A 12928-nucleotide genomic window follows, 5' to 3' on the forward strand; every position below is an offset into this window, starting at 1 on the left:
TTTGTAATCCAAAATTTGACCTACCCTTTTTATCTATGTGAGTGTGATATAGTTTCATGAGCTTCCCTGCAATGCTGTGTGGTATTTTTGAAAAAGGCCAGTACTTATGGACAGCTCCAGTTTAATAACCAAAATCCTCACCCTGAAGAAACTCTAAATTATGTAGAATCAATTCATAGAATACCAGGGTTGGAAGGGACCTCAGGAGGTCATCTAGTCTAACCCCCTGCTCAAAGCAGGACCAATCCCCAATTTTTGCCCCAGATCCCTAAATGGCCCCCTCAAAGAGTGAACTCACAACCCTGGGTTTAGCAGGCCAATGCTCAAACCACTGAGCTATCCCTCCCCCCTTTAAAGTTTCTCATTTGAGTCTGCAGTTGATCAAACCATCGCACTTATGGGAAATAGTGTGTCCCACGAGCAGCAAATTCCTCCTGTTGGATTATAAACTAGTTTCTAATTGGATTTAAGGCTGGTGTAACAATCTTGGATAATTTTGTTATAGATTAGAGAGAAGAAAATTTGTCTCTTTAAAATTTGTCTACTGTTCCTAAAACACATTCAAAACACTTCTAAAATCAACCATCTCTTAGGGCACTTATCTCCAGAGCGATCGATCCAGCGGGGGTCGATTTATCATATCTAGTGATCAGTCGACCACCGAGCGCTCTCCTGTCGACTCTGGTACGCCACCAGAGCAAGAAGCGTAGGCGGAGTCGATGGGGGAGCGGCAGCAGTCGACCTACCGCAGTGAAGACGCCGCGGTAAGTAGCTCTAAGTAAGTCGACTTCACCTACACTATTTTCATAGCTGAAGTTGTGTAACTTAGACTGACTTAGCTGGCTTTTGCCCCACCCCTGCCCCCAGTGTAGACCAGGCCTGAGTCCCAATGCCAAGTGAGACAGTTAATACAGAGAAATGCGTAATGATACCCCAAGACACATTATTTATAAAGCAGTGCTTTTTCCATTGGTTGGCACAAACACTGCAACCACAGTCATATCTACGCTGTCAACATATACTTTGATTCCTCAGCCAAACAAAGGAGCACCTTTTAATCAGGAGATGGGGTTTTGTGCAGGCTGCCTGTGTTTGAAGCAGAAAAGGTTTTTGAAAGGAAGTGTTTTAAAGTGTCATTTAAAGGTGGTAGGGGAGGCTCAGGCAGCTGGGGAGGAGGAGCGAGTTGATCACAGTGTATGCCTGCATGGTAGCTCTGCTAAATAGCGCCCATTGAGTGTAAATTAAAGGGCATAAGGGGAAGAAATTTTGCTCCCATTGTCACTCTGAGATCTAATGGCAGCGTTAGCTTAAAATTAGCTTGTCCTCAAGAACAACAGCTGGCCCTAAAATTAAAATTCATGCACTGCAAAGTGTGTATGGGAGGTGTGTAGTTAAATCCCCATCCACAGCAAGGCGTCTGTTTCTTCTTCTACCTCCCTTTCAAGCACAAAATATTCTGACTCATTTCTCCCATCCCTCTTTTGTTTGTGTGGGTGGGTGCACTCATACCAAACCCGCAACTCCATGTATGTATTGCATGACAGACCAGGTAATAGCATGCTTGCTTTTTTAAACCCTTCTTATCCCTTACCCCAACCCCTCCCCACCATTTGTTGGGCTAGACACTGTGCAAACAGAACAATAGACAGTCCCATTGTTATTTGTACTGCAAAGATTCTAGTGCACTTTGAGGCTATGTAGAAATAATCAGACTGGGAAGAATGAGCCAGGCAAAAAGCCAAGCCCAAGGAGAGCTATGAGAAGTGAGGGAGATATTCAGGCCCAGCCAGACTGAGGTGCTGTGATGAGAGAAGCTCTGCTCAAGAGGGAAATTTGAATCGGTCTTTTCCAGTCCCATCACTATTAGCTGTGTCTAGACCACCTTCCTCTGGGTGAGGAATACTTCTGGCCAAATTGTACCCTTATGCTCCAGCAGACAGGTCTGTGGGGGCAGCAGGGAGTGCATTCATCCCTGGCTGACACTTGACCTTGTCTGCACAAGGGGAAGTTAGTGCACTAACCACCATGCCGAATGTGCCTGTGTCACGTTTCCATTTTAAGCCCTCCAGAGTAAGGATTTATCTATGTTTGTACAGCACCCAGTACAATGAGGTCTCATTGTGCCTAGGAGCTTTGGGCGCTACCATAATCTAAATGTTTATTATTAATAATAATAGCCTGCACTTGTATTGTGCGTTCCACCCTCGCACCTCAAAGTGCTTTAATATATTATTCCCCACTTGGAAGAAGGGGTAATTGAGGAAGAGAGAGATTAAGAGAGTCACCCAATGTCACAGCACATCACTCTGCTACTGCTGAATCTGTAGGCTGAACAGCAGTTAAAATTAGATGACACACTGATGTGAGGAGACAGTAGTCTGTGTACAGGAAAATTGTCCTGGGAAAGCTTGACTGAATTTTAAATGTCTAAATGTTCTTGCTCATAAATTATTGGTTTGTTCTGGATTTTATTACTCTCTTACCTTGTAGAAGAAGATTAAACCTAAAATGCCCTTGCCTTCTCCTTTCCATCTGGTGATGATTCTACAGACTAACAAGAGAGGCCACAGATATTTTTTTCTGTGATGTTAAGAATGACTCTATAGATCAAATACCCTTTAATTATTTCCGTTTCCATTTATAATTATACAGGCTGTCAAGCATTGTTCATCTGGCTTGTGTGTAATTGGAACAGGTGGTGTTTTGACGTTTTAACATCGCATTACTGTTGTCGTATGTAAAACTTTTAGAAAATGGTTTAAGAAACAGTTGTGAGCGATGGCAAATGCCCTCCAGGGCTTCAGGACTCAAACATCTTAGGGCTCCTTCCCTGCCTTTGTGTCTAGGTAATCCTAAACAGGCTCAGTGAGGCTCCCAGCCAGGTTTTGTGGTAGTCAACTCATGATTTTAAGGGCTCTCTTCTTTTCCTTCTTGTTTACTTACTTTTTATAGAACAAGAGTACTTACAGGGCCCCACCAACACTGGTGCTCTATTACGTCAGGTGTTGTACATACACATAATGAGGAAGATGCCCTGCCCTGCCCTGGCTGGGGTCAGTTGACTCAGGCTCACGGGGCTCAGGCTGTGGGCTAAAAATTGCTGTACAGATGTTCTGGCTTGAACTGGAGCCCAAGTTCTGGTACCCTCAATTGTTGCTCATCTCAGAGCTTGGGCTCCAGCCCCAGCCCAAATGTCTACAAAGCAACTTTTCAGCCCTGAAGCCTGAGCCCCGTGAGCCTGAGTCAGTTGACGGGGCCAGCCATGGAGTTTTTATCCCCCTGTCAAGGTTCCTTCCCCACTCTCAACTCTAGAGTACAGATATGGGGACCTGCATGAAAGACTCCCTAAGCTTATTCTTATCAGCTTAGGTTAAAAACTTCCTCAAGGTACAAACTTTGCCTTGTCCTTGGACCCTATGCTGCCACCACCAAGCGTGTTAAACAAAGAACAGGGAAAGAGCCCACTTGTAGACGTCTTCCCCCAAAATATCCCCCCCCAAGCCCTACACCCCCTTTCCTGGGGAAGGCTTGATAAAAATCCTCACCAATTTGTACAGGTGAACACAGACCCAAACCCTTGGATCTTAAGAACAATGTAAAAACAATCAGGTTCTTAAAAGAAGAATTTTAATTAAAGAAAAGGTAAAAGAATCACCTCTGTAAAATCAGGATGGTAAATACCTTACAGGGTAATCAGATTCAAAACATAGAGAATCCCTCTAGGCAAAACCTTAAGTTACAAAAAGACACAAAAACAGGAATATACATTCCATTCAGCACAACTTATTTTATCAGCCATTTAAACAAAAGGAAATCTAACGCATTTCTAGCTAGATTACTTACTAACTTTTTACAGGAGTTCTGAGCTGCATTCCTGATCTGTTCCTGGCAAAAGCATCACACAGACAGACAGACCCTTTGTTTTCCTCTCCGCCCCCGGTTTGAAAGTATCTTATCTCTTCATTGGTCATTTTGGTCAGGTGCCAGCGAGGTTATCTTAGCTTCTTAACCCTTTACAGGTGAAAGGGTTTTTCCTCTGGCCAGGAGGGATTTTACAGCACTGTATACAGGAAGGTGGTTACCCTTTCATTTATATTTATGACACCCCCATAGGCAAACCCTAAGTGCTTCCGTTCCTCATCTGTAAAATGGAATAACAGCAGTGCCCTACCTCGTAGAGATGGTGTGAGGATAAATACATTAAAGATGGTGCTGAGCTCAGATATTACAGTGATTGGGATGGGCGGGAGGCATGCATACAGACAGACAAGCAGCATCTCAGTGACCTAGGTTCCTTTTAGGATTAGCCACAAACAGCTAAAGTATTAACATGGTTTTGGATACACTTCATTGTCCCAGTGTAGACCTGGCCTTGTCCAATTCTCTTCAAATATAGTTGAAAAGAGAAAAAAAAAATAACAACTTTTACGGCAAAGAGCCAGAAGTGAGAAATTTGGGTCATTTTGGAGAAATTTTGGAAGGAGTCAAAATGCTGTTTTAACTGAGAAGTTGACATAATAATGGACTTGCTGCTGCTGCTCCATTTTCTATGGGGGCCTGCAAGTCTGATCTGGCTTACCTGATCCTAATTCTAATAAGAAATAAACAGGTAAAAAGCAGCTCTTGAGGTTCAGTTAAGGCTGACCAAATCAATCCACAAATTTGTGTGCAACGAAGGAATATAAGCAGTGAAAACTTGAGCTTGTCCTTGGGTATTAATTAACATCACATTTTACACTTGAAAGAGTCTGTACATGCAAAGAATTCCCCTAGATGCTGCCAGGCATAAACATTCTCTGCATAGAGGCCAGAAATATTTAAATCCTTTATTTAGCAAAGTCTTGGTGGAGGCTGATGTTTTGAAACCCGGGTGTCTGAAGTTAAGCACATAATCGGTGGCCTGATTTTCAAATGAGCATCCCCGGCTCCCGTTGCAGTGAAATCAATCACAGAAGAGTTAGGATAGTTCAAAAGTTAAGGGGACAGATTCTTTTCCCTGAACTGTGGAGTTCTCAGCTGGTGGCTCCTGCACCTACTGCTCCAATGGGACCGGTGAAGCAGATCTTGGCACAGGAAAGACTCCAGACCAAGGTTTCTAGGCCCAGGTTCTCAAAGGTATTTAGGCTCAGTACTTGCATTGAAATCAATGGGAATTAGGAGCCTAAATACCTTTGAGGATCTAAGCCCTAGTGCTGTTTGGTAGGTGTGATAAATGAATTGGGGGGGAGGGTAGCTCCCTTTTATTGAAACCCAGCCAGCCAGTTAGCTATAAAAATCCCTCTTGGTGGCTGTTCTCTGTTTGCTTGAAGGGTTAACAACATTCCCCGAGTAAAGGAAGGGAGTGGGCACCTGACCAAAAGAGCCAATGGGAAGGCTAGAACTTTTCAAAATGGGAAAAAAACTTTCCTCTGTCTGTGTGTTGTGGTTCTCCAAGAAAGAGCAGAGAGACAGAGCAGCAATGCTGTAAGTAGCTTTAAAATCAGGTATGAAAAAACATCAAATCATACCTCAACACTACTTATCTGAAACTCCAAATGTGTAAGTATATCAGAAATGTTTAGAAAGACGTGATTAGGTTTATTTCTGTTTATTTCTTATGGCTAATGGACTCCCCTGAGCTAACCCCAGATGCTTTTGTTTTGCTTGTAACCTTTAAGCTGAACCTCAAGAGAGCTATCTTGATGCTTAATTTTTGTAATTGTTTCTTTTAAGATTAGCAAAATGCCTAAGTTGCAAATGTATTTCCTCTCTTTTTGTTTTTAATAAATTTTACCTTTTTTAAGAACAGGACTGAATTTTTGTGTCCCTAAAAGGTTTGTGCATATGTTGTTTACTGAGCTGGTAGCAACAGCTAATTTCCTTTGTTTTCTTTTTCAGCTCTTCCCCAGAGTGGGGTGAAAGAGCTTGAGGGTACTCCACAGGGAGGAATTCCCAAGTACTTCTTCCTGGGTTCAAGGGGTTTTTTTGCATTTGGGTGGTGGCAGTGTTTACCAAACCAAGGTCAGAGAAAACCTGTAAGTGTGGGAGTTTAATACCAGCCTGGAGTGCACAGTATTAATTTTTAAAATCCTTGTGGGCCCCCACCTTCTGCACTCAAAGTGCCAGAGTAGGGAATCAGCCTTGATAGTAGGCCACAGAGCACAAACTGTGGGCCAGATCCTCAGATCACATACATCCATATAGCTCCATTAACAAGGATCTGCCGTGTGATATTTTGTATTAATGTTTCTTTTGTGAATTGTAAACAATAGGGTGTTACTAAAACTGTATCCTACAGTATATAGGAAGCTCCTCACAACCAAGTTAATGTTGCTAGAAACCATCACATCTGGAGTTTGTGGATACGTGGTTGATTTTTCTAGGTCAGATGAACCCTGAACTAATGCAAATTAGGATTATTTTGCTGACAAAGCTTTCAAACCATTGGGAGCCTTATGTTTAAATCAGGTTTCACCCTCAAAAGTAAGAGGATCACTGCCACCCACGCTCAGCTATTAACTTTTGAAGCTATTTTACTTTACGCTGCAGCCCACATGCAAGTCAGCAGTGACCCAATCAATTCATTTCATCTATTCCATTCACATACACAATTTCTTGCATGTACTTTGTTTTAGTAGCAGTGATCTGAAGCAAAATGAGAACTATTGGATCATTGTGATTTAACCCTGCCCTGGCTGTTGCAGTGTTGTTCCCAGGACACTAGAGAGATAAAGTAGGTGTGGTAACATCTTTCACTGGACCAGCTTCTGCTGGTGAGAGACAAGCTTTCGAGCTTACACAGAGTTTTAACCATGGCTGGCATTTAGTTTTGGCTCTAATGTTTAAGAAGGCTGCACAGAGGGCTGAGAGAAGCTGTGAAGGTTACTAGACAGAGCAGAGACGCAAAGAAAAAAACATTTCAACAAAGTCTTAAACTCTACCTCCATCACCATTTGTAGCCTTCAGTAAATCAGATCACTTCTTTCTGTATCTGTACCAAGGGGATAGACTTCTTACCTCCCTCTCTCCCGGGTATAATATGAGGATCAGTTAACACCCACACAATGATTTGTGAATGTGAAGTATTAGGGATTGGTTTGCATTTAGCTGTTCTATTATATAAATGCCATGCACAGTATAGTCCCCTGAAAGCCTGCTTCTGCCTGACAACTCTTGTCCTTCATGGAGAACATTTTATATCCTTTACAAGGTGTTTTTGGGGATTTAATACTTTTGGGTGAGGATATTTTTTTGAAGGGATACCACAGGGATTCTGAGGTGTGACAAAATAGTCTTTTTCAAGCAAATTAAAATTAGCACTAAGGAATTCAATAAACCACTTACCCAGCTCTAATTAAAGTTGGGGCTGGGAGAAAGAAAGCTAAGTGTAACCATTTCAAAGGCACAAAGTCACTTCGCAGTCTGGCACTCAAGTCACACAGGCACTTTTTTAAAAATTCACCTGCAAGTCAAGGATTCAACTCATCAAATCTTGGTTTGGTCTCAAATGCTTACAGGAGGGCACCCCAGCAAACATTGCATGACTGGGTCTCCTCTCTGCACGCGTTAAATGTGCAGAATGGGAAACCAAGCAGGGATATGGAGGCAAAACAGGTCAGTAACTGTAGGCGTATTTGAGCTCTGAACCAGAAAACCTTTTTCTTCCCTTTAAAATTTACATTCCTAGATGCAATGCCCTTTTCTTTGCCAGATGATCAATTAGTGAGATTGAAATAAAATTCTATTTGGAAGCAGGAGCCTGCTAAACAGATTTCAGTCCCCCAGTCTGTTACCGTTCCTATGTTGAATACAGAGCTCCACCTACTGGCTAACAAACTCCTTTCCCTCCAAATCCTACGCAGCCATGACTTTGGTGCAGCTTACAAGACCAACCTGCTTTGCAGCTTTATGATACATTCTTTGAATTTGCAATACATGAGTATCAGTCATTTTAAACAACCCAGCTCCATATCCAGTAAATCCTGGCTGACCTAGATTAGTTCAGTATTTAATTAAACTAATGATCTCATGCCAAAATGTTCCTTTGGTTAGATTTAACCCGGAGAACAACATAGGGAGCCATGTAATACATCTGAAGATTTAGAGCCCATCTAAAACACGTACTATTTAATCTTTTAAGGAAATAGTAGTGAGTGCAGGGACACAGGTGACTCTCACTTGACTTCATAGGGCTTCCAAATCTTCCTTCCTCACTGATAGAAGAGCAGATCTTAGGTTTTTTCTTTGATTTCAACTAAGGAAAGACTACCAGCACTGATAATTTGTTGCTGTCAAGGCCATTGATGTGTTTTTTCAAATAAAAAATTACTCTGGAATCTTTAACTTCCCCCTTATCTTCCTAAATTAAACCAATTTAATTCCCACCAGCTCACAACTACCTGAATGAACAAATGATACAAAGATGGTAGTTGCAACACGCTGAAATTAATATTTGGTGTGCCTATAAGATTAGGCTTGTGATATTAAAGGTCTCTTTAGAAAAAGCCTCCAAACTATTTCCTGGCTTTTAAGAAGGAGTAAAATTTTCAGAAGTGCTTAAGTTCCATTTCCAAAAATGACTTAGTTTAAGTCCCACTGATTTTCTCGTCAGTGCCTAAATCACATTTGCAAATTTCACCCTGGTGCCTAGGAGCTGTGAGCATATTGTTATCAGGACACCTTTTTGTTTTTCATTGTTGCAGCTGTCAGTAAGAGTGTTGGAAGCTAGCAACTTGTCTTGGCTGTTCTGTTACCAGAGTTTAGGGCTGAGTGTTAATTGATGTATTCTTCACATATAGTAGGTGTGTTCCATGTAAATTATTCCTACCACAAGCATTTACTTGGTGTCTATCACTGTGGTATTAAGGCTTGAGAGATTCAAGTTCTTGGTGAAACAGACTAAACACGCTCCCCAGTTGCTTGCAGCTTTGTGAGTGAGCTGGGAATCCAGGATTTCATTAAGTGGGTAGGACTGGGAAAGAAGATTGCCACAGAAAGCAAAATTCCAGCTTAAGAGTGGGTCTGCTCAGAAAGCTCTGCCCTCAGCAGTAGAATTACAATACTCAGTGAGAGATAGGAATGGGCAGACTTGGGGTTGTCTCATTTTGAACCCACTCAAGTAAGATGAGTTCAAAAGCTCAACGCAAATATTAGCAAGCATGAGCTTTGTTTAGGAAAGACTGTGGGAGGGAAGTGAGGAAAGGAGAGAGCGAGAAAAAATTCATTAAAAATATGCACAGTATACACCCACACACCAGGCCTAAGCAATTAACACAGCTATGTTAAGGCATCAGAGTTACAAAGTGAAGGAAGTCAAGAAATGACACATTTAAGATTTTTGGAGTAATCTTCAATTCTTCCGAGGCAGCCAAGGGTGTTTTCAGGCACCACGTCATCTAAACTACCCAACTTGATGTCCTCCCTTAGATGATTTTAAGTTGGATTGTTTAAAACTCTCTCATGTTTGTGTTGACCCCTATTTAACTCCAATGTCTAATGAATGTTTTGTCAAATCCACAAAGATGACACTTCTCCAAGTGAGAGCTGAAAGGCAAGAATATATATTTTGGAGGCAATCTCTAGCAACCTCAGAAAGAGGGAAAACATGCATCTGTCCAGCTCTTTAAGGCTCTCTATAAAAATAAAAAAAACCCAAAAGGGCACAAAGCCCAATTAAAGAAGAGAACACCTTTGCATGTCTTCCTTAAAACTGCAGGAATTGAGTGTCTGCTTTATAGGAACTCATTCTAATTCAGTGGAATTTTCTCTGCAAGGTAGAAGATTCCCGATAGGACTCCAGGAATGTAGCCTATGCATCACTTTACCTAGAATATATATATTAAACTGAATTGCTTTTGGAAAAACTTTTGAATTCAAATCTAGTTTTGGGAGTCCCACCACACACCCCCAACATTGTTCAAGATTTGAAAAAAAACCTTAAAATAACCAAAGTTTGCCCAGCCCAGATAACAGAATTAAAGCATAGGGAGGACAGTTTAGGTACCATAAGATAAGCAAAAACTTCTATAGAACAATTAAACACCAAAATATTTATTTTTTAATTTACACAAACAGCACAAACTTAATATTTGTAAAAAAAAATTAAATGTTTTCCCTTTTTGAAAATACCCAGATTAAAGTGTCAAAGCCCAGTAAGAAAAAAAGATTCCTAAAAGAAACACTGTTAAAAAAAAGGAGTACTTGTGGCACCTTAGAGACTAACCAATTTATTTGAGCATAAGCTTTCGTGAGCTACAGCTCACTTCATTGATGCATCCGATGAAGTGAGCTATAGCTCACAAAAGCTTATGCTCAAATAAATTGGTTAGTCTCTAAGGTGCCACAAGTACTCCTTTTCTTTTTGCGAATACAGACTAACACGGCTGTTACTCTGAAAACTGTTAAGATGGTTTCACAGAGCGGAATCAGCTATAGTGAACCTTTATGCTTCTAAAATCCGGTTTGTAAGATATGCCCAAGTTAATGCAGAATACTCTTACAGTAGCAGGTTGGCTCTAGCAAGTCCTTCTGCTTCCATACTAAACAAATACCATCTTGGCACAGAAAGAGACATATGTTCAAAAAGAAAGAGGCGGTTTTCAGTTGCATCTCAATTTGCACATAAAGACTAGCTCCTCAGCTGTAGCCATAGTTCCAATTATTTCAGTAGCAGTGCACTGATTGGTGCACCTGGGGATCCGGCCCTGTGACCACACAGAGCCTTTCAACTGAAGGTACCTCAGTTCAAAAGCCTTAAAAATCAAAATGTTCACTCAGATTCTGGCCAGTCAGTGCTATGCTCTGATTGCTTTGGACAAGCGTAGTAGAGCAAAGAGGCATCTCTGCTCCCGAACAGTCGTCTGACCACCCAACTCTCAGCCTCCCTGGGTCACAACAATCCTACTTAAGCCTTTAGGACATCTCAGTTGGATGATTGTAGGTTACGGTTCCCAGGCCTTCAAAGGCTTTATTCTTCAAGAGCCAGATTCTACAAGAGCCTCAGCAACTCTGATGTAGCACTGAGCACTTTTTAACTCCCATGGAGATCAAGAGGAGTTGAGGGCGGGACCAGGACATAGGCTAAAATGTAGCTGGAATTCTGCAGTTTGTAGTGCCAGCTTGCTCAAGATAATGACTGGCCTCTTAACTTTCCACTGTCTTCTGAACTGATCACGGGAAAGGCTCCTGCACAAAGGCAGCAGGTTTGCATTTTCTGAAGTGGACTAAAGTCATCGGTAGTCTGAAATGGGAAGATTCATATACATCTTTGGATGTATTCTCTTAGCCTACCAAGGGTGCTTGGGAATTTGTGGTGGTCTCTCCAGTGAGATTTCTCACCTTTAGAATTTGGGTTATCGATATGGCTATGTATTGCCTTGACCTTTGCTAACTTAAAACAACGTGGACTCCAGAGTCCTCTATAGTCTTTGAAGGTATGCTAGGGATTTCTGGAGTTTGAGAACTACGGTGCATGGGGGGAAAAGCCTTTCATTGTGTCACAAGGACGCTGATTCCCTGCCTACAGTTATCAAAAGGTCGCTGGTTGTTAATATCTAGATACTTATAAGACGCTTAGATCCCATAGAAATGTGTGCTGTATACAACTAGACACAGAGAAAGCTTTCCAGTGCAGGGACCGTGTCTTTATTTTCAAGAGAAATTAAATAGCCATACAAATCTCTCCTACTTCTAAAAGGTACAATCAAATATACATTTTATTTAATTAGTGTTAGTCAAGCACTTTGAATAGGTTAAGTGCTAAGTATTGGAAAACTACTAACTTGAGAAAAAACAGATGCTATGGGCCAGTCTTTCTAAACTAAGCATGTAAACAGATTGGCACTGCCTAACTTATGTATACAAATGCCAGAGATGTGCATAGTGATCAGATCTGTGCAAACACTTGGCCAGTTATATGCCTAAGCAGTCCATAACCATTACCTGGTTTATCCATAACTTAGATACATTTACATAGAAAAGCTGGCTTAACCTCGAAAGTGTGACTCTCACCAAATGCATAGAAAACAGATCTGAATAATGCAGAAGATTAGTTGTTTTAATAAACCCCCTAGTCCCAGCAACTTCTCGTCAGTATCTTGTCTTGCATTTTAGAATGCAATATAATTGAATGACACTTACATTACTGTATTAGTTTCCATAATATATTTTAAAGCGTAGTCTTTTACATTTAAAATACACTATTTTAATAGAGACCTACAAAGTTCCAGCTTTCTTTCTCTTGCTCCAGAAAGAGATTTTTTCTGGTGCCTCCTAGCTCTGGAGCAGAGTTGCACATGCACCTGGGTTTCTCTAAGGGCTTGTCTACACTTACCGACGCTGCGGCAATCGATACATCGGCGGTGGATTAAGCGGGTCTAGTGAAGACTGGCTGAATCGACCACCGATCGCTCTCCCGTGGACTCCTGTACTCCATCTGAGAAGAGTAAGGGCAGTTGACAGGAGAGTGTCTCTCATTGATGTTGCGTAGTGTGGAGCCCACGGTAAGTAGATCTAAGCTACGTTGATTTGAGTTACACTATTCACATAACTCAAATTGTGTAGCTTAGAACAACTTTTCCCTTTAGAGTAGACAAGGCCTAACAGGCCACTTAGCTGCTTAGCCTAGCACACAGACGTGATTCTCCATTCATACCTGCATAGATCAAAAGTAACTCCAGTGAAGTGAATGAAGTTACAGTAGTTCTGTACTAGTGTAAGGAAGGAGAATCCAGCCAGTCATATTTGTAATTTCAAACCCATTCCACTAACAGGGCTCAATCCAGCATGATGCTGAGCACTCTGGCCTTTATCCAGTCAGACACACACAAGCCCATGCTTAACATTAAGTACAAGAGAATGGCAACTGAAGTCATTTGCTGGTGTGAGGCCAAAGTGCTTGTCACAGTCTTAAGTGGTTAATCTACTGCTGCTACAAGGATAAAGAGCCCCC

This window comes from Lepidochelys kempii, chromosome 2 (genome assembly GCF_965140285.1).
Source record: "Lepidochelys kempii isolate rLepKem1 chromosome 2, rLepKem1.hap1, whole genome shotgun sequence".
Classification (NCBI taxonomy): domain Eukaryota; kingdom Metazoa; phylum Chordata; order Testudines; family Cheloniidae; genus Lepidochelys; species Lepidochelys kempii.